The sequence below is a fragment of the Xenopus laevis genome, chromosome 4L (assembly GCF_017654675.1).
Source record: "Xenopus laevis strain J_2021 chromosome 4L, Xenopus_laevis_v10.1, whole genome shotgun sequence".
In the NCBI taxonomy this organism is placed as follows: Eukaryota; Metazoa; Chordata; class Amphibia; order Anura; family Pipidae; genus Xenopus; species Xenopus laevis.
Window position 1 is genome coordinate 35116340 of NC_054377.1, and position 27946 is coordinate 35144285.

The window sequence follows — 27946 nt, forward strand, 5'->3', positions numbered from 1 at the left end:
GCTATGTAACTATATATCCATATTATATACTAACATAATAAGCCTTTCAAGCACTACAACAATTAATAGGTGTCTGGTTTGGAGCTTCTGCCTCCCTCTCTTTTTTGCCATGACTTTACCCTCATAAATCCCCTCAATATAACTGTATAACTCTGTAATCAAAAGACGTACTCCTGCACCACAGAACCTATTTTTGGAAGATTTTTCTTATTCCTTCCTGTCTTGTTTTATCTTTGCTTCCAACATAAATAATACATCTGCCTCCGTGCTTTGCAGTCAAACTATTCTGTCCAGCCCAGCCTGTTTTGAGCGTGTGATTTATTATTTAATAATTTGCAGCACTGCTCTGTTGTAAGGTATGCATTGTGACTGCTTGCAGAACAATCTTCTCTAGTTAGTTGTCCTTTCGTCCTCTCCCTCTAAACAGCATCATCTATTGATTCTTCTTAGTCTTTTCACATTTCACATTATTATTTTATTGTTTCCTTCCCAGACAAAATCTTTTCAGTGCACTTCCCCCACTGCTCTCAAAGATAGTATAAAGACAAGATTGGCCCTTCTTTCTTCTCAAAAACAAGCAGTGTTTTTGATTCTTTTTTGTGAGATTTGTTTCCCCTGTAATCTGTCACTTGCTTCTTACTTTACTCTTGGTTTCATGAGGAGACAGATACAGAGGAACTGCCAAAGGCCTTTTATAAGAATGAAAAAAAATGAGAAACAGTAGAAAACAGGAAATAATAGCTTTGAAACTTTTCATATCTCATTTGAAATGTCTCATCCATATATATACTTCCCAAATATTTAGTTTTCTTATAACAGAATATCAGATTTTTTTCAATGGCAAAAAGTGACATAGGCTGTTCCAACGCAAACTGGTAAATATCAGTTTAGCAGCAAACTAGCCCATTTTCTTTGTTATTTGGATCTGTCAGCATGACACATGCAGAAAATCTTGAGACACTGAATTGTGCATTCTTCACTATGCATAACTCAACACACTTTTTTTAAATTTGTATTGCTTTTATTTTGACAACGAAATTATTTATATTTTTTGGGTTTTTTTCTATTAGTATGGGTATGGCACCTGTTATTCAGAAAGGAAAGCCTTGGTGCTATAAACGCAGGGGCTGAATGACAAGGAATCCAGATGACCAGCAGCTAGATTACACTGGTTTATGTTTAAATATTGCAAAGCTTAAGTCTGCAGCCTCAAAATGGCCTGCCAAACTTCTTCCAGCGAAGCTCTGCCAAACTTCTGAATAGTGAGCTACTACACTTGATCCAGTTATCAACGTTGTAATGTGGCTTTGCCAAATTACCAGACTGAGCAGAACTTAGTTTTATTACAGAGCTATTCTAACATGTGCTCTTCTATGGGGGCATGTCCAAATTCACTATATTATATGCTATTATATCACAAGCTAATGCAGTGCTGCTGCTACAGGTGCGGACATAGTCCAATATACTAAACCCCCCTTCTTAACAAAGAATATTGTTATACATATTCTTCATGGCATATATATAATTAACTACTCAGTAATGTATGCAGCAATCTAAACATAATAATGTTAAGCCATACATGTTACTTCACATTTTAGCATTTTCTTTTGGTAATTTTCATCTGTCTCCTGGGTTTTGTAGGATTGAGAACTTTTGTAGGTACAAGCACATCAGAATGATTACTGACTTCAGTGCTTTCAGATTGCTTAGTGTCTGATTAGAGTTCACCTTGAACTCTCTCAGTTCTGTTGAAACATTGGTCATTGTTTGTTACAATTTCTGGATCATCAGAAGGCAGAAGAAAATTTTCTCTGTTTTTCTCAGGTGTTTCCTGTGTCTCCTGTATACTCTTCCACCAGGTGTATAAAAAACAAAAGATCTGGGCTGACCATGCTTTTGCACAATTGTTGCAGGTTGCCATGTTTGTCCTCTTAGTATCCTGACAGTATCTCCTACTTTTAAATCTGGTAGAACTTTGGATTGCCTGTTGTAGTACAATTTTTGTTTTTGTTGCTATCATCCTGTCACGAAACTGATGCCTCTGGGTATGAGGTATGATGTAAGGATTGATGTGCTTATCTGATGACTTTTTAAGCATATTTTAACTGTATGGTTCTCTCAGCCTGTCATGACTGAGAATGACCTGGACTGGAAGTTATGTGCTTGAATTCCTAACTTTTTGCAAATGCGTTGAATTCTGCATTGACATACTGAGGACCATTGTCAGATATGACAATATCAGAAATACCATGTTTTGCAAATATGAATTTTTATGCAGTGACAATAAGTAATGAATGATGCCTTCCAGGCAGCTCTATCTACCAGGCAGATAACAAACCAGCCACACTTAAGCCAAACACACCTCCCCCAGCTCATTGGTCAGTACACTCTAGCATTGCTTTAAATGAAGTTGTCGGATATGGAGTACATAGTAACATAGTAAGTAAGGTTGAAAAAAGACATGTCCATCGAGTGCAACCTTTTTTTTTTTTTTTTTTTATTATTAACTACCTATCTGCCAGTTGATCCAGGGGAAGGCAAAAAAAACCCCACCTGAAGCCTCTCCACCAGCAAGGGCTTTTAAGAGAGAGAGATTGCTTAAACCAACGCCTATATTAAAAGCATAGGACCACCATTAGTATAAAGGGGTGGGTATGGGGTGCTATTAAAAAACCACACTGAGCTGAGCCACAGCTTCAGGCGAACATACAAAAATCTAGGGGGGGTGGTGGAAGCACTCTTAAGGCTAATACAAAATATATTTAAGTATAATGGAAGTGCTACTTACAATGCACTTCCCTGGGCCCCTGTCTCATAAGTAATTCAATATAAATGCAAATGCATATGTTTACAAAACAGGGGTTTTTAGTTACAAAGTTATGATCATAAAGTTGAAAAGCCACCATACCACGTCAAGGTAAACCCCATATGGCGGTCCCTAACTTACTTAACTCAGTTCACAATATAAAAAGATACTTCTCTGCATAATAGTATTACCTGTACACAATGTGTGTTGTGCATTGGTTTCAATCTGAAAGCTAAATCCTCCCCCGCCAGCAAGGGCTTTTAAGAGAGAGAGATTGCTTAAACCAACGCCTATATTTTTTTTTTTAAAATTCGGGTAGTTTATTGAGTGAATAAAGTAAGCAGTTTACAATGTAAAGTCAAAAGAAGGAAGCACATTGTATCACATGGTACATGTCTTAAATAAAACATAGTGTAGAAATCATATCATGCAACAAATACTTTGACATAGGTGAAAGGGATTGCAAGGGGCTGATGTATTTTCCTGCCTGAACACTTGATTGCACAAGTATGCTTCTTATCAAATACACACAAGTTGTAGACTGTGTAAACATACTATAGCCACTCAGGTGTTCAAACATTACCAAATATAGGGTAGTTACATTGTGTATGACATCACAATGGAATCTATTTGTTTACCATGCTATATAAGTTGTAGTACTACCCATAATAAACTGAACTTGTTTTGCAACACACAAGCCTACAGTGTCGTTCATTGCAAGTTCCCTGATCAGCACGCCTGGAGAGATGATATCAGATGGTTTACCGTTGCATCAAGTATAAGACGAGCCGGCTCGCAGCTGCAAGGACAGTGCAGGGATAGCACAGTGGAGTTTAGTGGCCCTAACAGTTTTCTGGTGTCAGAAGTGGGATGGCTGGAAATCCAGAGGTAAGTAGAATCACTGTCTGAACTGACGGTGTTTTCTCTTACCTTTGGCTCTTTCCGATTGACCGATTCCTTAGTTTAAATAAGTGTCTCATGTATGGTTGAGACTGTCTCATGTATGGTTGAGACAAGGGCATGATTACCAGTTTAAATAAGTGTCTCATGTATGGTTGAGACTGTCTCATGTATGGTTGAGACAAGGGCATGATTAGCAGCTTAAAGTGTCTCATGTATGGTTGAGACTGTCTCATGTATGGTTGAGACGGGTTATAGAGATCCCATGGTAGTATAGTAAAATAGGGATACTCAGGTTGTGCACGGAGACCATTTCTTACTGACTGATTCATCTTTCCATGCGTATTATTGTCTTGTCTTGTTTGTGTATTTGTGTATTTGTGTTTTAAAATATATCTGTGAACAGTTGCAGCGTTAAGAGTGATCACGAGTTGCTAACGGGTATTGTTGGGACCTTGATCTCAGTTCAGCCCTGGCTTCTCTGTTTCGTTGCAATCGTACATGACACGTTCTTTGATAAGAATTTAAGGTATTGAGATATTTGTTTTTTTTATTGAATTCGATAGTCCACATAATTGATTAACCAATATTTCTGTTGACTCTATTTCACTTTTCTTCCTTCGGCCTATTCTTATCCCATTATACACCGTAGACGTATAAACTCTGCGTGTTCAGAGTTCGAGGCTATCTTTCCTGCAAAAAGTTTAGATTTACAGTATGAGTCCAGGCAATAGGTGAATAAACCTGGAACAGAGAGTCAGCCTATAATATAAGAACAAATAAACAGTTCTCGTTAGGAAAACTGTGAGTTACATTTAATCATTACACCACTAATTAGTCTATCCTATACCTTCTTTTTCTCTTTTTGATACTTACTAATCTTATTTGTAGACTGTACTTGTCTTGAATCAAGATGGGTGGTAAGACTTCAAAAAATTTACCACCGCCCCTCCTTAATGAGACTTGCAAACAGTATGTGTATAGATGTAGTCCTACTGGAGGATTTTATGTTGACCCCTGGGTAGATAATATTGCAGGTTGGTGTGAACATTTAGAGCTAGACAATCCTTTTCCACGTGATGGAGCTAATGATTTATATTATATGAATATAGTTTATCAAATGTGTGTTCAGAAGAAAGAAGGTGGCCCTAAATGGGATTATACATATATGACACCGCGTGGGGAAAATTGGCTTAAGATTGCCCCAGGTTGGTACTCTACACCTTCCCCCCCTAAGAACTACAATCCACGAAAAACTGGTGTTTTAAAACTATTTAAATAGGGATGTAGCGAACGTCGGAAAAAAAGTTCGCGAACATATTCGCGAACTTGCGTCAAAAATGCGAACGGTTCGCGAACGTCGCGAACCCCATAGACTTCAATGGGAAGGCGAATTTTAAAAGCTAAAAAAGACATTTCTGGCCAGAAAAATGATTTTAAAGTTGTTTAAAGGGTGCAACGACCTGGACAGTGGCATGCCAGAGGGGGATCAAGGGCAAAAATGTATCTGAAAAATACATTGTTGACACAGCGCTGCGTTTTGTGCTGTAAAGGGCAGAAATCACACTACATTTCTAAACCTGTGTAATATAAACTGCTTTAAAACGTCCGGCGTCTACATGCCAATCAAGTCGTGTAAAGGTTACAGCCTGTTCACACATTTTGCCACTGTTGCAGAACCCTGAAAAATTAGGCATGTGTACTTTCCTGAAAAATTATGTTTTTTTTGTCGCAGCCACTGAAGCACAGAGGCCAGAAAAAATATGCCATATGAATGCTAAAAATATAATTTTTTTTTGTCGCAGCCACTGAAGCACAGAGGCCAGAAAAAATATGCCATTTAAATGCTAAAAATATAATTTTTTTTTGTCGCAGCCACTGAAGCACAGAGGCCAGAAAAAATATGCCATATGAATGCTAAAAATATAATTTTTTTTTGTTGCAGCCACTGAAGCACAGAGGCCAGAAAAAATATGCCATATGAATGCTAAAAATATAATTTTTTTTTGTCGCAGCCACTGAAGCACAGAGGCCAGAAAAAATATGCCATTTAAATGCTTAAAATATAATTTTTTTTTGTCGCAGCCACTGAAGCACAGAGGCCAGAAAAAATATGCCATATGAATGCTAAAAATATAATTTTTTTGTCGCAGCCACTGAAGCACAGAGGCCAGAAAAAATATGCCATATGAATGCTAAAAATATAATTTTTTTTTGTCGCAGCCACTGAAGCACAGAGGCCAGAAAAAATATGCCATATAAATGCTGAAAATATGAATTTTTTTGGTCGCAGCCACTGAAGCACAGAGGCCACAAAAAATATGCCATATAAATGCTGAAAATAGTCATTTTTTTTGTCGCAGCCACTGAAGCACAGAGGCCAGAAAAAATATGCCATATAAATGCTGAAAATAGTCATTTTTTTGTCGCAGCCACTGAAGCACAGAGGCCAGAAAAAATATGCCATATAAATGCTGAAAATAGTCATTTTTTTTGTCGCAGACACTGAAGCACAGAGGCCAGAAAAAATATGCCATTTAAATGCTAAAAATAGTCATTTTTTTTGTCGCAGCCACTGAAGCACAGAGGCCAGAAAAAATATGCCATATAAATGCTGAAAATATTCATTTTTTTTTGTCGCAGCCACTGCAGCACAGAGGCCAGAAAAAATATGCCATATAAATGCTGAAAATATAAAAAAAAATTGTCGCAGCCACTGCAGCACAGAGGCCAGAAAAAATATGCCATATAAATGCTGAAAATAGTCTTTTTTTGTCGCAGCCACTGAAGCACAGAGGCCAGAAAAAATATGCCATATAAATGCTGAAAATATGAATTTTTTTGTCGCAGCCACTGAAGCACAGAGGCCAGAAAAAATATGCCATATAAATGCTGAAAATAGTCATTTTTTTTGTCGCAGCCACTGAAGCACAGAGGCCAGAAAAAATATGCCATATAAATGCTGAAAATATTAATTTTTTTGTCGCAGCCACTGAAGCACAGAGGCCAGAAAAAATATGCCATATAAATGCTGAAAATATTCATTTTTTTTTGTCGCAGCCACTGCAGCACAGAGGCCAGAAAAAATATGCCATATAAATGCTGAAAATAGTCTTTTTTTTTGTCGCAGCCACTGAAGCACAGAGGCCAGAAAAAATATGCCATATAAATGCTGAAAATATTAATTTTTTTGGTTGCAGCCACTGAAGCACAGAGGCCAGAAAAACTCAGGATTTACCTGGATTCAAATGAAACCAGTAGGGTTTGCACCCTAGTTTGTAACGGTGGCGGAGGGAGGAGGACGCTAAAGGACAGCTGTGTGTGGAGTCATGAGGCGTGCAGAGAAGGACAGCTGCATGGGGAGTCAGAACAAGTCTTCCGGCGTGCAGTAACCCTCCGAGATCCACGCCTCGTTCATTTTAATAAAGGTCAGGTAATCCACACTTTTGTGACCTAGGAGAGTTCTCTTCTCAGTTACAATCCCTCCTGCTGCACTGAAGGTTCTTTCTGAGAGGACACTTGAGGTGGGGCAAGACAAGAGGTTCATGGCAAATTGTGACAGCTCTGGCCACAGATCAAGCCTGCGCACCCAGTAGTCCAGGGGTTCATCGCTCCTCAGAGTGTCGATATCTGCAGTTAATGCCAGGTAGTCCGCTATCTGCCGGTCGAGGCGTTCTTTGAGGGTGGATCCCGAAGGGTTCTGGCGCTGCCTTGGACTGAAAAACATTTGCATGTCTGACGTTACAGAGTGGCCAAAGTGCTTTGTCCTTGCAGGTGCGCTCGTGGCAGGATTACTGGCACCTCTGCCCCTGGAATGTTGATGAGTTCCTGAAGTGACATCACCCTTAAAAGCATTGTACAACATGTTTTGCAGGCTGGTTTGTAAATGCAGCATCCTTTCGGACTTGTGGTACGTTGGTAACATTTCTGCCACTTTATGCTTGTACCGAGGGTCTAGTAGCGTTGCGACCCAGTACAGGTCCTTCTCCTTAAGCCTCTTGATACGGGGGTCCTTCAACAGGCATGACAGCATGAAAGACCCCATTCTCACAAGGTTGGATGCAGAGGTATCCATCTCCGCTTCCTCGTTATCAAGGACTACATCATCCACGGTCTCCTCCCCCCAGCCACGTACAAGACCAGGGGTCCCCAAAAGGTCACCACAAGCCCCCTTTGAAGCCTGCTCCTGTTGGTCCTCCTCCTCCACAAAGCCACCTTCCTCCTCTGACTCCACTTCTGACACCTCTCCCTGCGTTGCAGCAGGTGCCTGGGCTCGTTCTGGTGATTCCGACCAGAAATCGTGCACTTCCTGCTCCTCGTCACGCTGGTCTACAGCCTCATCTGTCACTCGTCGCACGGCACGCTCCAGGAAGAAAGCAAAGGGTATTAGGTTGCTGATGGTGCCTTCGGTGCGACTGACCATGTTTGTAACCTCTTCAAAAGGGCGCATGAGCCTGCAGGCATCGTGCATAAGCACCCAGTAACGTGGGAAAAAAATCCCCAGCTCTGCAGATCCAGTCCTACCACCCAGTTCAAACAGGTATTCGTTGACGGCTCTTTGTTGTTGCAGCAGACGTTCCAACATGAGGAGCGTTGAATTCCAGCGAGTCTGGCTGTCGCAAATTAAACGCCTGACTGGCGTGTTGTACCGCTGCTGAATGTCAGCAAGGTGTGCCATGGCTGTGTAGGAACGTCTGAAATGGGCCGACACCTTCCTGGACTGCCTGAGAATGTCCTGGAATCCTGGGTACTTCGAGACAAAACGTTGGACTATTAAATTCAGAACATGTGCCATGCAGGGCACATGTGTTAAATTGCCCAGTCTCAGTGCTGCCAACAGATTGCTTCCGTTGTCACACACCACTTTTCCGATCTTCAGTTGGTGTGGGGTCAGCCACCGATCGGCCTGTGACTGCAGAGATGACAGGAGTACAGATCTGGTATGGTTTCTGCTTTCCAGGCACGTCATCCCCAAGACAGCACGACAACGGCGTACCTGGAAGGTCGAATAGCCTAGGGGGAGCTGGGGGTGCACAGGTGTGGAGGAGGAGGACCCAGCAGCAGAGGAGGAAGAAGAGGAAGAAGACGAGGTAGAGAGCGAAGGAGGAGTAGAGGTGGTGGCAGAACCACGTGCAATCCGTGGCGGTGACACCAACTCCACTGTTGTTGTTGAGCCACACATTCCCTGCTTCCCAGCCATTACCAAGTTCACCCAGTGGGCAGTGTAGGTGACATACCTGCCCTGACCATGCTTGGAGGACCATGCGTCAGTAGTCATATGGACCTTTGGCCCAACACTAAGTGACAGAGATGCGGTGACTTGGCTCTGCACATGGTGGTACAGGTGTGGTATTCCCTTTTTTGAAAAAAAATTGCGGCTGGGTACCTTCCACTGCGGTGTCCCAATTGCTACAAATTTGCGGAAGGCCTCAGAGTCCACCAGCTGGTATGGTAAAAGCTGGCGGGCTAAGAGTGCAGACAAGCCAGCTGTCAGACGCCGGGCAAGGGGGTGACTCGCAGACATTGGCTTCTTACGCTCAAACATGGCCCTCACAGAAACTTGGCTGGGGGCAGATGACTGGGAATGGGAACTGGTGGTCAAGGTGGAAGGCGGAGTGGAGGGTGGTTCAGACGGGTCAAGGACAGCAGAGGTAGAGCAGTAAGATGCTGGACCAGAAGGAGGGTGGCTTTTAGTTTGTCTGTTGCCTTTGAGATATTGCTCCCAAAGTGCTTTGTGCTTGCCGTTCATGTGCCTTCGCATAGAAGTTGTACCTATGTGGCTGTTGGGCTTCCCAAGACTCAGTTTCTGACTGCACTCATTGCAAATTACAACGCTTTTGTCAGAGGCACACACATTAAAAAAATCCCACACTGCTGACCTTTTTGAAGCTGGCAATCTGGCGGTAACAGTAGAAGTTGGCGGCGTTGGCGGCAATGGCGGGTGCGTTGGCCGGCTGACCACAGGTGCCGATACATGTTGTTGCCCTACTGTTCCCTGCGAGCTGTCCTCCCTGCTTCTTCTAAGTCTTATTCTCCTCCTGCCTCTCTGACTCTCCGTCTCTCCATCTGAACTATCCTCCTCTTGCTCTCTTCTGCTGGGCACCCACAAAACATCAATCTCCTCATCATCATTCTCCTCAGATGCATCAATTTCTTCTAACAGCTCACAGAAGGAAGCAACAGCGGGGACCTCCTCATCACTCATTATGTCCATCTCTGTTGTGTTCTCTGCCAGAATTAAATCTGGTGTAACGTCCTCATCTCCTTCATCTTCTTCTGCCAATAATGGTTGCGCATCACTCAGTTCAAGAAACTCATGTGAAAATAACTCCTCTGACTCCAGTGAAGAAGGGGCGCCGGTGGTGGAGGAAGTGTTACGTGGGGTGCCCATAGCAGTGGAGGATGAGGATGTTGTGGTAAAGTTAGAAACGGTAGAGGATGGGGTGTGCTGTGTAAGCCAGTCAACTACCTCTTCAGCATTTTTGGAGTTCAGGGTCATTGCCTTTTTAAAACTGGGCAATTTCCTAGGGCCACAGGATAGCATAGCAGCACGGCCCCTAGTGCCTCTGCGTGGCGGCCTGCCTTTGCCTGGCATTATTTTTAAAACAACAACAACAACTCAGGTGGTGTTTCTGGAGACGGTATTATTATTGATATTTAGACAGAATGTGAAAAAGCTTACACAGCTAGATGGCAGTTGTTTGAAAATGAAGAACACACTGGGCAAACAATGCCTACAAGGTCAACGTATACACTACTACAGCAGTGGATACGGAATATATTATTGCTGCTTGAAAAACGTCACTCAGGTGGTTATTCTGGAGACGGTATTATTATTAATATTTAGACAGAATGTGAAAAAGCTCACACAGCTAGATGGCAGTTGTTTGAAAATGAAGAACACACTGGGCAAACAATGCCTACAAGGTAAACGTATACACTACTACAGCAGTGGATACGGAATATATTATTGCTGCTTGAAAAACGTCACTCAGGTGGTGTTTCTGGAGACGGTATTATTATTAATATTTAGACAGAATGTGAAAAAGCTCACACAGCTAGATGGCAGTTGTTTGAAAATGAAGAACACACTGGGCAAACAATGCCTACAAGGTCAAGGTATACACTACTACAGCAGTGGATACGGAATATATTATTGCTGCTTGAAAAACGTCACTCGGGTGGTGTTTCTGGAGACGGTATTATTATTGATATTTAGACAGAATGTGAAAAAGCTCACACAGCTAGATGGCCGTTGTTTGAAAATGAAGAACACACTGGGCAAACAATGCCTACAAGGTCAACGTATACACTACTACAGCAGTGGATACGGAATATATTATCGCTGCTTGAAAAACGTCACTCAGGTGGTGTTTCTGGAGACGGTATTATTATTGATATTTAGACAGAATGTGAAAAAGCTCAAACAGCTAGATGGCCGTTGTTTGAAAATGAAGAACACACTGGACAAACAATGCCTACAAGGTCAAGGTATACACTACTACAGCAGTGGATACGGAATATATTATTGCTGCTTGAAAAACGTCACTCGGGTGGTGTTTCTGGAGACGGTATTATTATTGATATTTAGACAGAATGTGAAAAAGCTCACACAGCTAGATGGCCGTTGTTTGAAAATGAAGAACACACTGGGCAAACAATGCCTACAAGGTCAACGTATACACTACTACAGCAGTGGATACGGAATATATTATCGCTGCTTGAAAAACGTCACTCAGGTGGTGTTTCTGGAGACGGTATTATTATTGATATTTAGACAGAATGTGAAAAAGCTCACACAGCTAGATGGCCGTTGTTTGAAAATGAAGAACACACTGGGCAAACAATGCCTACAAGGTCAACGTATACACTACTACAGCAGTGGATACGGAATATATTATTGCTGCTTGAAAAACGTCACTCGGGTGGTGTTTCTGGAGATGGTATTATTATTGATATTTAGACAGAATGTGAAAAAGCTCACACAGCTAGATGGCCGTTGTTTGAAAATGAAGAACACACTGGGCAAACAATGCCTACAAGGTCAACGTATACACTACTACAGCAGTGGATACGGAATATATTATTGCTGCTTGAAAAACGTCACTCGGGTGGTGTTTCTGGAGACGGTATTATTATTGATATTTAGACAGAATGTGAAAAAGCTCACACAGCTAGATGGCCGTTGTTTGAAAATGAAGAACACACTGGGCAAACAAATTGAAACAATGCCTGCAAGGTCAACGTATACACTACTACAGCAGTGGATACGGAATATATTATTGCTGCTTGAAAAACGTCACTCAGGTGGTGTTTCTGGAGACGGTATTATTATTGATATTTAGACAGAATGTGAAAAAGCTCACACAGCTAGATGGCAGTTGTTTGAAGAACACACTGGGCAAATAATGCCTGCAAGTGCACTACTATTGGTGCACTACTATGAAGAACAGCAAACAGCACTGGACACGTTAAAGAACAGTAAGATAAGTAAAATAAAAAAAAATATATATGTATATTAAAAAAAAAAAATTACTCGGGTTGGTGCTGCTGAACTACTAGGAGCAGCACAGTAGCACACCAGTCCCACTCCCCAACACAGCTAGACTAATAGCACTGGGCTCTTATAGTAGCAAAGTAAAAAAACAAAAAAGAAAATAAAAGCAGTCCTTACAAGGACTATTGGGTTACAGGCAGCAGTCAGCAGATGAGATCAGAAGAGATCAGTGCCCACAGCAGCTACACTGCAGTAGAAGGTAGATTACTAGCCAGCAAAGCTACCTAACCTAAAATGTCCCTCAAATCCCTGCAGAGTTCTGTCCCTCCAATACAGAGCAGTATCAAGTAGATTACTAGCCAGCAAACTTACTATCAACTGTCCCTCAAATCACTAACAGCTCTCTCCCTACACTAGCTCTTCCAAGCACACACAGGCAGAATGAAAAAACGCTGCAGGGCTTCAGTTTATATATGGAAGGGGAGTGGTCCAGGGGGTGTGGGGGTGGTCCAGGAGGGAGAGCTTCCTGATTGGCTGCCATGTATCTGCTGGTCTGGGGTGAGAGGTCAAAAAAAAGCGCCAGCTAAGGCGAACCCAAAATGGCGAACGTTGCGCGACGTTCGCGAACATTCGGCGAGCGCGAACAGTCGATGTTCGCGCGAACAAGTTCGCCGGCGAACAGTCCGCGACATCCCTATATTTAAACGACACAATTCACAATGCTCTACAACCTGTGATCAAACTGTTAATACTACCCCACCCCCTTACATGGCTATCTACCCCAATTTGACACATAAACCAGATACCGTGGAGGATGATGAGATTTGCATTGCTGTAGCTTCTGCTCCTATAGTACCCCAAGCTGCCCCTATAGCACTAGTCCAAGCAGCCCCATTGGTTCAACAACCAATGCCTGTCCCTGCCCCACCCCGTATGATTGAAGCTGCAGCCTACCCATTGCCGGCCTTCCCCCTATCTGGCTTAGATACAGTAGATACTGATAAAAATCGAGATACCCCAAATGCCCGAATTAGAAAAAGATATGGGTATAATAACTCAAGCAGGTTATGAAATAGTTCATATCACTCCTGACCGTCTGAAGATGACCTAAAAAAAGGGGGGATCAATATCCAGTTACAAAACAGTATCCTTTTCTTACTGTTGGTGAACAACTCATAATGAAACCTTTAAGCCCCACAGATTTACAAAATATACTTGCTAATGCCCCTGATACCAGAAAGAATCCCGGTGCGTGTCTTGTTTATTTAAAAAGAATGTGTCAAGGACAATGTATGCATCAGTCTGATATAAAATTGATTATTGATGGGATCTTGGGCTACGATCTTGAATCAGGATGGGATTGGACTAAGGTTCCCTCAATCTCGGTACCTGTTAATGTTAACGCCATGAATGCTGCTCAATATCCATTAAATACCCCAGCAGGCATAGATATCATGTGGCAGGAGGTAGAACAGGAAATGAAACGCTTATGGACCGATCGACAGTCTATGTCGATCGCTCTGGGATGTAAGCAAAAATCGCATGAAACAGCAAGTGACTTTGTCAAAAGATTCTATAAAGTATGGAAAGAGGAAGCCGCCCTTTCCTCTGAGGGAAACATGTCTCAACTAAAGGTTCAAACATGTTTGGGAAACATGACTCCTCAATTTAGTCTTACTACTAAACAACTTATTTCAGAATGGCCCACACTCACCTCAGGAGATTTCCAGAAAAGAGTAATAGAGAAAGAAACAGCAAGTTGTTACGAAAACCTCATTAGAACAGATAAGAAAGTACAAGGCACGTATATGGAAGTAGTTAGTCCAGAATACAATACCCAAAATGGGACTATCTCTGGTCCAAACAGTACTACAGAAATGTATTCTCATAATCCTCAGGGTTTTAATAATCAATACGCTGAAAGGGGAAGATATGGCAGAGGTCGCTGGAATGGAGGTCGTGGTAGAGGAAGAGGTAGACGTAATTGGGTTAATCAGAATAATAGTTGGGGTTCTCCCAATAACTCCAATACTTCACCAAATGATACTCAATGTTTTAAGTGTCATGAATTTGGCCACTGGCGTAATCAATGCCCCTGGACGCCGCGTCCTACTTTTCAAAATCAACAAAGAGTCCCTAATGCCCCAGCCCCAACATTTCAACCACAAGCACCTCACACACAACCCCAGACTTCGACAAATTCCACTCCCAGACACACCATCAACTGGCCAGGTTCTACATAGGGCTGCCCTTAAGGTTGTACCCCACTTTTCCCTGTCATCTCATCCTCGTTCAGTGCAGACCCATACATTGTATTAAACGTTGCAGGAGTGGATTTATTATTCCTAGTGGACAAACACCGCCTTTACCTATTGTATGCCCAGGCTCTACCGGTACCATTTCACACCCATTTACACTCATCCCTGGGTGCCCCGAAAATCTGTTAGGCAGAGATCTATTCCACAAGTTAGGATTTCAATCCATCAGAATTTCCCCTGATGGGGGCCTTTCTGCAGATATTTTTGTTTCCGAAACTAACTCTATTTTTCTAAATTTTAACGACCTTTTTACTAACCCTTCCATTCTGTCTGTATGGGCTAATGACAAATTTGATGTGGGCTTTGTTGACTGTACACCTTACAAAGCACTACTTAAACCACACTCACATCCAGTATACATAAAACAGTACCCTCTTTCACAGGAAAAGTTAGATGGTATCCGCTCGTTAATACAGATATTCCTTAATCAGGATATCCTCACTAGTGTTGTGTCTCCTTACAATACTCCCATCAATCCAGTTCCTAAGAAGAACAACGAATTTCGATTTGTACAAGATTTAAGAGCTATTAATTCACTAATTATACCAATTGCACCTATTGTGCCAGACATTACGGTTCTTCTTACCTCCATTCCGTGTGATGCTTTGGTGTTCACGGTTTTGGATTTATCTAATACATTTTTTTACGGTTCCATTAGACCCTGAGACACAGTTACTTTTGGCTTTTACTTTTGAGGTGTTCCAACTTACCTGGAAACGCCTCCCCCAAGGCCTAGTGGATTCACCAGCGGCTTACTCCCTGGTGCTCCAGCATACCCTTAAGTCATGGGCCCCCGGCCATGGTTCTGTCCTGCTTCAATATGTTGATGATTTATTGTTGTGTAGTCCAAGCCAGGAAGCTAACCACCATGATACCACCTCACTGCTGCAACATCTGGCAGCAGAGGGTCATAAGGTTGCTAAACATAAAGCTCAGATGGGGGCTGAGACTGTTGAATATTTGGGATTCATTCTTTCCCACGGCCAGAGACAAATAAACCCAAAGAGAGTACAAGCACTGACTAAGATAAAAAAACCTGAAACTCCCAAGGAAATGCTGTCCTTCCTTGGCATCGTCAATTATTGCCGTTAATGGATACCGAACTGTTCTTACTTTGACAATATCTTAAGACAATGTACTAAAAAGGATGCACCACCTTACGTACAATGGACTGAACAAATGAATGCTTTTCATTCTCTCCTACAGACATTGGTTACAGCACCTGCACTTGGTTTACCTAATTATGTTAAACCTTTTCATTTGTATGTCAAGGACACCTGTAAAACCATGGCTGCGGTCTGTGCTCAAGAATCTGGGGGAAGTTTTCGTCCTGTGGACTATTTTTCCAAAGTAATGCCGCTTCCGGTACAGGGGATGTCTCAGAGCTTTAGCAGCTAGTGCTATGGCTGTTGAACTGTCACAGTCTGTCACAATAGGCCACAATACTATTTTGCACACCTCACATCAGGTTACACACCTATTGAAGAACATTACCACCCAACACATGACCTCCCAAAGATTAAGTGGCTATGAAGTTATTCTATTAGGTACTGCAAATTTACAGATCAAATACGCAATCAACACTCAAGGGCCTGCTGCCATACTGCATGCTCTATTACATCTGTCTGACCCTACTAATGCTTTTATACTCGATCCTCATGACTGTGTTGAATCTATCCACTACTCTACCTCACCTCGACTCGATCTAACTGCACTCCTTTGTCACATGCTACTAACGTTTTTGTTGATGATTCCTGCTCCAGGCCTTCCGATGACACCTACAAAGCAGCATATTCAGTTGTCCAACTCCCTAATATTGTACTCGAGACTAAGTCTATCCCTGTTAATTCTGCACAAGCAGCAGAACTTATATCACTCACCAGGGCCTGTCACTTGTTTGCCAACCACCCCGTTAATATATTCAGTGACAGTAGATACGCTTTTGGGGTAGTTAATGATTTTGGCAAAATTTGGCAACAAAGAGGTTATGTTACTACAGATGGGAAATCCATCGCACACCCTGCCCTCATTGATAATCTTTTACAGGCCATCCAACTTCCTTCCAAAATTGCAATTATCCATTGCAGGGCACATACCAACAGAACTGATGAGATTTCCCTCGGTAATGCCCTAGCAGACCAGGTTGCCAAAACTACTGCATCCTCTGCCACTCCCACTGTCATCCCCATGTTTCTCCACACACCTCCGAGTTGTCCAGACAGTCAAATTCTACAGTATTTGCAAACATTTGCCACTCAGACTGACCTGCATTTTTGGGAACAGCAAAATCTTACCCTTCACCAGTTTGGTCTTTATTCCATCCAAGGCAAAGTGGGTATCCCCGAAAACAGTCTACCCCTACTTATCTCTCAAGCTCACGGCATTGGCCATAGGAGTTTTAAGCTCACTTTGGCTGAAATGCAAAAACATTTCATCGCAAAGAATCTCAGACAGCATTGTTCTACCGTTGTTAAAACTTGCCTCACCTGTCTTAGGGCCAACACCTTAGGAACACACAAAGTACACCAAAATTTGCCTCCCCCAATTGCACCTTTTTCTCACTGGCAAGTTGATTTTACTCATATTCCTAAGATTGGCAAACTACAGGAATATTTGCTCGTTTTTACCGACCATTTCTCTCGCTGGGTAGAACCTTTCCCTTGCCGTCACGAGGACGCCAAAACCGTTGTTAAGTTCCTAGTTAATGACATCATACCCCGATTTGGTTGTCCGCAACAAATTAATTCCGATAATGGCCCAGCTTTTGTTAGTAAGGTCCTCCAGCTTCTAATTTCCACCTTACAAATCACATGGAAGTTTCACATTCCTTACCATCCACAGAGTGCCGGTGTTGTTGAGCGAATGAATCGCACCATAAAGGATAAGCTCACCAAAGCAACATCTGCCACATGGACTAATTGGAAGTCCTTTTTACCTGCAGTACTAGCTGAAATATTCATGACACCACATTCAGTTACTAAATTATCTCCTGTTGAAATTGTCATGGGACGCCCATTTCCCACTCCCTGGGTCAAAAGGCTCCTTAGTCATCCAACACACTGATCTTAATTTAATTCAGGAGGAGTATGTACGTAATCTTATTACTACATTGAATGGCATCTATGGTGATGTTTCTTTGTCTTTTCCTTTGCCCCCCCAGGAGCCGACCCATCCATTTCGCCCAGGCGATCCTGTTGTCGTTCGACAGCTCCATCGCTATCGAAAAGGGGGATTCCCATTTGGCCCACGAGTCACAGTTATTGCCATCACACGGACAGCAGTCCTCACCGATGCCAGCGACCATTGGATCCACGCTTCACGAGTGAAACTCGCGCCAACACTTCCAACGCCGGAACTGAGTAAAGCTGACAACACGGAACATGACACCACCACCAAATCCGTCACAGAAGGACCCGAAGATGACGTCTCAGGACCTCACACCCCTACCACCGATGATGATGAGGAAGTCGACAAAATATGCACTATGGTGCATAATCGGCACTTTCCTTTTTCTATTTTTCCCGATTATGATAATCCTTAACTGCATATGTTACCCAAACCCTCACAGCCCTTTGGGATCAGTTTGTTACCAGTTTTTCAAGAGCAATACAAGACTCCATCGCCATGAACGATCAAACCCCATCGCCACCTTAGGAGGTCAGTCTACTAATGAACGACAAGTTGCAATCAAACAAAGTGATGGCACTACCACCTTCTGTTATAACCCCGTTGGCAAAAAAATCTTAGCTCAGATCGGTGTCACCTTATTGATTGTCTTAATTTTTGTTTCATTTCTTTTCTGCTGTATAATTCCCTATATCAGGAAATTAACTTCATCTTTAATTACTTCTTCTGAGGGCTTGCAACTTAAGCTTATTCATGCTGCTCGCGTATAGTCACTTATGTGACTAAAAGGGGGATTGAAAGGGATTGCAAGGGGCTAATGTATTTTCCTGCCTGAACACTTGATTGCACAAGTATGCTTCTTATCAAATACACACAAGTTGTAGACTGTGTAAACATACTATAGCCACTCAGGTGTTCAAACATTACCAAATATAGGGTAGTTACATTGTGTATGACATCACAATGGAATCTCTGTTTACCATGCTATATAAGTTGTAGTACTACCCATAATAAACTGAACTTGTTTTGCAACACACAAGCCTACAGTGTCGTTCATTGCAAGTTCCCTGATCAGCACGCCTGGAGAGATGATATCAGATGGTTTACCGTTGCATCAAGTATAAGACGAGCCAGCTCGCAGCTGCAAGGACAGTGCAGGGATAGCACAGTGGAGTTTAGTGGCCCTAACAATAGGTATAACATTTTACAACATCATTAGGGTTTTCCTCCAACTAGGGATTCAGACCTAGCCGGATGAGTGAAGTTATTACACCATTCACCTTTCCTGAACCTTGTTAACCTAAACTGCTGGAAGGTGTCTTGGATGTTGGGGGTAAATGTCAGTCCAGGGTCCCCAAATCCTTTGGAATTTGGTGGGGGCTCCCCTTTTTAGATACATTAAGTATTCAGTTTTACAGGTATCCTGCATTATTGCTTTCCAGGTAGAGAAGGTAGGAGGAGCCACAGCTCTCCAATTCTGGGTGATTAATCTCTCAGCTAGTAGTAATGCCTCAAGAAGGAAAAGTGACTGACAATGATTCAGCTTTAAGTCTTGAATTATGGCCAGGATGCACGTTTTTGGTGTTCTGGCAATTGTAACCTGAAGCACCGCATCTAAGGTGTCTAGTACTTCCCTCCAGTATGCGGAAAGCTTATTGCAGCTCCAAACCATGTGTATCAGAGTTCCCCTTTCCAAAGCACACCTAGTGCAAACATCTGGGGTGTTGGCATTAATGTAGTGAAGTCTGACAGGGGTGTAGTAAGCCCTATGAAGAATATATAATTGAATTAGCTGTAGTTTATGGTTAGGGGATACTAACTGAGGGGATTCCTGTGCTTCCTGCCATTCCTCATCTAGGATTGTGCCCACATCCATCACCCCTTTAGAACGTAACCCATCCAGATTATTTCCATGCACATCATGCAGCAATTTAGCATATAACAGTGACCAGACCTTTTGTGTGGCCCCTCTTAATGTATAGCAGAAAGGGGTGCGTGAACAGCGAAAAGTCCTGGCGCTTATATGTGGTATTGAGAGCACAGCTGAGCTTATGAAAGGTCAGCCATTGGTTATGCGGGATCTGGAATTGATCTTTCAATTGCGCAAAGGAGATTATTTACCATCATGCCATACATCACCTAGAGTATTCACCCCACAATCAGCAATCCGCAAGGCTAAGAAAAGAAATGAAGAGTTAATTGCGGTGGAGGTGAAAACTAACCCTAAAAAGTTTTTTAAATATATTAATAGTAAAAAGATGCAGGTTGAGAGTGTCCATTAAATAATGGTACCAGTATGGTTGTAACAGATACAGATAAGGCAAATGTGTTAAATCAGTTCTTTTCTTCAGTGTATACAATAGAGGAAGTCTGGGTTCACAGGCTCACTTAATAACTGCACGAATGGTTCAGCTCAATCTAGTCAGTGGCTGACTCAGGATATGATTCACAAAACTTTAATACAAATTAATGTAAACAAGGCTCCAGGGCCTGATGGCATACACCCCCGGGTTCTAAGAGAGCTTAGTTCAGTTTTAGACCAGCCCTTATTTCTGATTTTCTCAGATTCACTGTCATCTGGTATGGTGCCTATGGATTGGAGAAAAGCTGATTTTATTCCAATATTTAAAAAGGGATTACGATCTCAGCCTGGCAATTATAGGCCAGTAAGATTGACATCTGTGGTGGGCAAATTATTTGAAGGCTTGTTAAGGGATCACATTCAAAATTTTGTCCTAATGAATGGCATTATGAGCAACAATCAGCATGGCTTTATGAAGGATAGGTCATGTCAGACGAATTTGATTGCATCTTATGATGTGGTAAGTAAGATTCTGGATAGTGGGGGGGCAGTAGATGTGATCTATTTGGATTTTGCCAAAGCGTTTGATACTGTGCCCCACAAACGACTGCTTTCTAAACTAAGGTCTGTTGGGCTTAATGAAGTCGTTTGCACGTGGATAGGAAACTGGCTACAGGATCGGGTACAGAGGGTGGTTGTTAATGGGACATTCTCTACTTGGAGTAAGGTTCTTAGTGGGGTCCCCCAGGGCTCAGTATTGGGTCCACTTTTATTTAACTTGTTCATTAATGACTTAGGGGAGGGTGTTGTAAGTAATGTATCAGTGTTTGCAGATGACACAAAATTATCCAGCCCAATTAATTCCATCCAGGATGTGGCATCCTTGCAACATGATCTTGACAAACTGGCAATCTGTGCAGCTAAGTGGCAAATGAGATTCAATGTTGATAAATGTAAAGTCATGCACCTGGGATGTAAAAATATCCAAGCCACTTATACCCTTAATGGGACTGCACTAGGCAAATCCATTATGGAAAAGGACCTTGGAGTCCTTGTAGATGATAAACTTGGCTGTAGCAAGCAATGCCAGTCCGCAGCATCAAGGGCAAATCAGGTCTTGAGCTGTATTAAAAGGGGCATAGAGTCAAGGGAGGAGGGGGTCATTCTTCCACTGTATAGAGCACTTGTAAGGCCCCATCTAGAATATGCCGTACAGTTTTGGTCTCCATCACTCAAACAGGACATTATTGTATTAGAGAGGGTACAGAGAAGGGCTACTAAGCTGGTAAAAGGTATTGAAAATCTTAGCTATGAGGAAAGGCTGGGCAAATTGGAGATGTTCACGCTGGAGAAGAGGCGCTTAAGGGGTGATATGATGACTATGTATAAATATATAAGGGGATCATATAATAATCTCTCTAATGCTTTATTTACCAGTAGGTCTTTCCAGCTGACACGAGGTCACCCATTCCGATTAGAAGAAAAGAGGTTCCACCTAAATATTCGGAAGGGTTTTTTTACAGTGAGAGCTGTGAAGATGTGGAATTCTCTCCCTGAATCAGTTGTACAGGCTGATACATTAGATAGCTTTAAGAAGGGGTTGGATGGCTTTTTAGCAAGTAAGGGAATACAGGGTTATGGGAAATAGCTCATAGTCCAAGTTGATCCAGGGACTAGTCCGATTGACATTTTGGAGTCAGGAAGGAATTTTTCCCCCTCTAAGGCAAATTGGAGAGGCTTCAGATGGGTTTTTTTTGCCTTCCTCTGGATCAACTGGCAGATAGGTAGTTAATAAAAAAAAAAAAAAAAGGTTGAACTCGATGGACATGTGTCTTTTTTCAACCTTACTTACTATGTTACTATGTAATCCGACCAAAGACTCATTGGACCTAATTTTACCAACAAGGGGAAGTCTCGGTTGTTCCATAGTGGTGTAAGTGGGTCTGCGGTAGGAGATTTCAGAAGTGTATTTGCCATTTTCCACACCTTACGTAGAGATCTGATGGGGGGGGGAAAGTAATAACCGAGATGTAGTGACAGATTTCCCTAGGATCCAGCTTATCGGGTTATCAGTGAAGCCAGTCAAATGAGCCCTAAGTGAATGTAGCACCTTGTGATGCGAAACTTCCACCCATGTAGTGAGGTGGGACAGTTGTGCTGCCAGATAATAAAGATACATATCTGGAAGGGCCAAACCAGCTTTGTGCTTAGCACACAGTGTGTCAAGCTTTAGTCTTGGCCTGGAATGAGCCCACACCAGTTGCCTAAATATAGCATTAAGTTTAAGGAAATAGGGTTTTGGTATCCATATAGGGGCTTGCTGTAGTACATAGAGTAGCTTGGGCAAAATAATCATTTTTATAAGATGGACCCGCCCTGTGGGGCCTACTGGAAGGTTAGCCCAAGACTTAAGCTTTTGGGATAGCCAATCATTCAATGGGTCTAAGTTAAGGGTTAAGTAGTGTTGGGGAAGGTCTGTGACCTTAACTCCTAAGTAAGTAAATTCGGGGACTACTTTAAAAGGAAAGGTAGTCATACTTTCTTCATCTGTAAGCGGGTCTAGCATAAGGGCAGTGGATTTGGACTTATTGATTACCAGCCCAGAGACTTTACCAAAGTCTGCTAAGACCTTTAGGACATTGGCTAACGAGTCCCCTCTGTCCCCCAGGTATACGAGTGTATCATCCGCATATAATTGAATACGATCCTCCCTGTTGCCCAGAACGAACCCCGTTATATTGTTATGAGATCTGATGAGGCAGGCAAGGGGCTCAATAGCCAAAGCGAATAGAAGGGGGGAAAGTGGACAGCCCTGCCTAGTACCTCGGTAGAGACAGAAAGAAGGGGTAGACATATTACTTGTTTTAATAGACACAGTGGGAGCGTTATATAGTAATTTAACTAGATTGATGTAGTTTGGGCCAAATCCGAATTCTTTTAATAATTGCCAAAGATATGGCCACTCAACAGTGTCAAACACCTTGGCAATGTCCAGTGCAACCACAGTCCTTTGACCCTGGTTGTCATGGGAAAGGGAAAGGTTAGTGTAGAGTCTACGGATATTCAGAGCCGTGGATTTGCCTGGCATAAAACCAGTCTGGTCTTCATGGACCAGGTGATAAATTACTTCACCCAATCTCATGGCTAAGACCTTTGCTAAGATTTTTACATCGGTTGTAAGTAGTGACATTGGGCGATATGCGTCACAGTGTTTGGGGTCCTTACCAGGCTTGTTGAGTAGCACAATGGTGGCATTGTACATAGATGGAGGTTGGAATTGGCGTTGCACTGCATCCTTAAGGGTCTCACATAATTTTGGGGCAATTTCTTTTTTAAATCGTTTATATATTTCAATCGGCAAGCCATCAGGACCAGGTACCTTACCATTAGGGAAGGCATCAATAGCTTCGGAAATTTCTTGCACTGAAATCTCAGCATCCAGGGTTCGGACCTGCTCTACCGTTAGAGTAGGCAGGTGAACGTTAGTAAAATATGCTGCCATTTCCTCTGAGGAGGCTGTATTTTTGGATGTATAGAGATGGCTATAGAAGTCTTGTAAAATTCCTATTACCTCCTTGGGTTGGTTACATAACACTCCTTGTGAGTTGTAAAGGTCAGTAATGACCAGGGGGGCAGTTTGTACCCTGGCCATATAAGCTAATAGTTTTCCGGCCCGTTCACCTTGCTCATAGAAATCAGCTTTAGAAAAAAGCAGTTTTCTTTTAGCTTTGTCATGCATATGCGCCGCATATACCTGTTCTGCTTGGCGTAATGCTGCAAATGTGGATGATGAGGGGTTTGCCTGCATACTAGCAGTAAGGGTATCAACTTCTTGGCTTAACTGCATTTCGAGGCGGCGAGAGGCTTTTTTAACTGCTGTAATCTCAGTGTGGAGAGTAGACCTGAGAGTGGCTTTGAAGGCCTCCCAAACTGTTGGGGTGTCAACAGGGGTGTGGTCTAATGAGAAGTATTCCTTAATGGAGCTGGCAATTGCTGCATCGTTATTTATGATATTGAGCCAGACTGGGTTAAAGGACCATTGTCTAGTACCTTGAGAGGTGGGGCCAGTATGCCAGGTTATCTTAAGCGGGGCGTGATCTGAAATACCTCGTGTTTGATAGTGGGCGCTTTGAATATTTGAAAGCAGGCCTTTGGCGAGAAATACCATATCTAACCTCGATAAGGACATGTGAGTAGTGGAGAAGCAAGAGAATCCAGGCTGTGAGTGGTGGCAGTGTCTCCACGCCTCCACCAGAGAGACATCTGCCATCAAAGCTGCTAAATTAGACGCTCTAGTACTGGAAGTATTGGCAGAGCTCCTTACTCTATCTAAATTCTCATTTAAGACTGTATTAAAATCACCTCCACAAATAATTTCAGCATATGGGAAATCCGCTACATATTTTACAAAGTGGACAATACACTCGTCTGTATATGGGGGCGGAATGTACATATTGGCCAAAACAGTATCCACAGAGTTAATCCTACAATTCAGAAAAATGAATCTGCCCTTGGGATCAGACCTCAGAGATAATAATTGGAAGTTTACAGATTTTTTAACCAAGATTGAAACCCCTCCAGTGTAAGGAGAGAATGTGGCTTGGAAGGCCCATCCCACCCAAGGACGCCAAAGGGATAAAATCTTACTCCCTGTGAGGTGGGTTTCTTGTAGTAGTATTACTTCTGCATCAAGCGATTTGACATGATCTAGTACCAACTTCCTTTTAATTCGGTCATTTAAGCCCCGTACATTCCAGGAGAGTAGGGAAAATTTCAAGTTAGACGCCAAGAGGAGGTATTGTAAACATTGAGATCGAGGGAACAAGGCAAAAAAAAAAACACTTAGACCCGTGACATACAAAGACATACAAACATTTCAGTAACGCTATCATCGTGATCCAGTAAATAAGGCATGAAGACCACTTGGGCCTGTAAGGAGTAAAGACATGTAAACATTTTAGTGCTACCCGTTCATCTTTCAAACTTATTAACTGGTAAATACCCATCCCCCGCACATCAGTGTGGGGAGTCCCTCCCTTTCTGCCGAGACCCAACTGTGGCAGAATTTGATCCCTGAACCTACTAACAAAACACATTCTCATTGAAACATAGTTAAACCGTTCAAACACTGTACTTGACCATACAAAATGTTTTTTCCGCACGTAGCGCAGCAATTATTTGACCACACCCCTTTTTGTGGCCACACCCCCTAATTATCATGTTTGTTTTACAAAATTTGGCAGGTTATGAAAGTTTGAAAATATTTCTCCTTATCTAAACTGTGTTTTTGTGTCTCAAAATTGTTACAAAGTATCTTATTTGCACCTGTTAGCTGTTCTGGGCTCTCTGCTAAAAGCCAATTAAGGGGCATGTTTACTAACATTGGAGATAAATATCTGGAGAGATTTCTGGAGATGTTGCCCATAGCAACCAATCAGATCTTTGCTTTTGTTTTCTAACTTGGCTGTGGCTGTTTAAATCTAATTGCTGATTGGTTGCCATGGGCAACATCTCCAGAAATCTCTCCTGATATTTATCTCCAATGTTAGTAAACATGCCCCTAAGTGAGAAACTTTGTTTCTTTTTCTGGCTGTTCAGTGCAGAGAAAAGAGGGACTTTCCAGTAAAAATGAGGTACTGCGGGTTGAGCTGTCAAAAGAGGGACTGTCCCTCCGAAAAAGGGACAGTTGGGAGGTATGCTTGACAGCTGAGAGGATTCTGAGTACAGTCAAAACAACTTAGGCCCGCCGGCCAACAGCCAGGATATATAGTGCGAGGCATGTGTAGAGAAACAGAATACAATATGGGTAATCCATGCCAGAATGAGCAAAAGACACAAAAAAAAAAAAAAAATATGATGCGACACAAACGTGTCTAATATCTGGCAGTAGGATTCCAAGTAGAAAAGTTAAACAGTACCCTGTAGGTTAAAGTAAACAGTATAAGCATTATGTTAACCACATGCTCACGTGAGTAGTAATCACCCGAGAGAAGATGCGAGGGTCCCCACCACCAATGCTGGAACAAACAAATTTGTAATCCAAATGGGGTCTGTGAGGACTGTAGAAAGAAGAGCTTTATAGTGCCGCATTATCCAGCCAGGTAGAGACCTCTTGTGGGGAAGAAAAAAATTGGGTGCTGCCGTTTGCTTGAACCCGAAGCTTAGCAGGATATAGCATGGCATACTCGATTTTCCTTTCCCTCAGACGTATTTTAACCTCCTGGAACCGCGATCTTTGCCGTTGCATATCAGGATACAAAGATATCTTGGTATTCTGGAAAGTGATCCGTTGCATGTTTCTTGCCATCCTGAGTAGGGCATCTCTGTCTTTAGCATTTAACAGCCGTGCAATCACGGCTCTAGGTGGGGCCCCTGGGATAGGAGGGCGCATCGGGATCCTATGGGCCCTTTCCACTGTGAAGGTAGAAGAGAGCAGGGGCACTTCAAAGGGTTCTCTTATCCAGGATTCCAGGAACTTTTCTGGCTCTGTCCCCTCTACCCTTTCAGGAAAGCCCACAAATCTTACGTTATTCCGGCGCAGCCGGTTTTCAAGATCATCCGATTTCGCTTGACACACTGTGAGCGCCTGTTGGAGCTCGCTAATCTGTTGGAGAACAGGTGCACAAGTATTTTCCAATGTGTTAATAGGGTGCTCAGCTTCTACCGTACGTTCCTGAAGCTTTTGAATGTCCTGTTTAAGTATGGAAAACTCCACTTTAAGCTCTTCAGTTTTGGCTGTAATCAGTGTCGTGCAGGTGTCTCTGGTCGCTTTGATTTCTGCAAGCAGATCTGCTAGTGTCGGTTCCTGTATTGCAGTGGGGCTATGCGCGGGAGAGGAATCTGGAGAGGAAGATGCAGACTGGTCGCCACTATCTTTGATAGGACCACTACTGTATCTCTGGCGAATCTTCCCAGTCGCGCAGCTGCCTCCGGAGCTTTTTTGAAGGTTTTGCTGGGGCCCATTTTGGAATAAGGAGGCAAGGTTAGTCAAAGAGGCTGGACTAGACAATGCTGGAGCGGTACTTTATCTCACCGGGGAATGAGTTTGTGCTGGCTGGCGGGACCTAGCAAATACGCCACCTCTCACATAGACGCGGTAGCCACGCCCCAGAGGGTCTTTACGTAGCCTTTAGATTAGGCCTCGGGCTGGCAAGGGGTCTATTGTCCAGAACGATGTTTGGTGTGCATATGATCAGCCATAGAACCCCTCAGCAATTGTTGTTGTGGTTGCTTTAGTGATCCTTGGGCAGTTTGTCTTGCATGAAAAGCTGGGTATACAGCCTGCTGTGTGGGTAATAGTTTCAAAGCGCTGGGACACTGTAATGATGATTGTTATGCAGTGTTCAAATATGTGCAATGCACGTATTCATCCAGGCAGCTATTTACCCTACCTCGCTTGGCCTGGTCTCCAGTTACTGGGTATGGGTGTGGACCAAGGTAGTTTAAGTGAATAGTAAATGCAGTAAAAGGGCTCCCAGGGCTCCAAAGTCACTCACCTCCCACCACAGCTCTCCAGCAATCTTGATGGCACTTCCGTGTAGCTTTCTGTGCTGTTCCGGATGGGACCGCGCCGTTGGTGTGGCCTATGCTGGGAACTGCGATCACGCGAGGCCACGGCTTTGCATGCGCCGCTAGGCCTCAATCATCTCCTTGGCGAGCGGAGCTCCCCCAACCAACGCCTATATTTAAAACCATAGGACCACCATTAGTATAAAGGAGTGGGTATGGGGTGCTATTAAAAAAACACACTGAGCTGAGCCACAGCTTCAGGCGAACATACAAAAATCTAGGGGGGGTGGTGGAAGCACTCTTAAGGCTAATACAAAATATATTTAAGTATAATGGAAGTGCTACTTACAATGCAATTCCCTGGGCCCCAGTCTTTCCTCATAGCTAAGATTTTCAATACCTTTTACCAGCTTAGTTGCCCTTCTCTGTACCCTCTCTAATACAATAATGTCCTGTTTCAGTGATGGAGACCAAAACTGTACGGAATA

The 27946-nt window shown here is 42.9% G+C and overlaps 1 long non-coding RNA gene across 1 annotated transcript; it reads left to right on the forward strand.

Annotated features, from left to right (window-relative positions):
• The first annotated feature begins 3130 nt into the window (after positions 1–3130).
• On the forward strand, positions 3131–18430 carry LOC121402989. Its single transcript, XR_005966925.1, has 2 exons — positions 3131–4235; positions 17682–18430. It is a non-coding gene; the product is annotated as an uncharacterized LOC121402989 (long non-coding RNA).
• The last annotated feature ends 9516 nt before the right edge of the window (positions 18431–27946 follow it).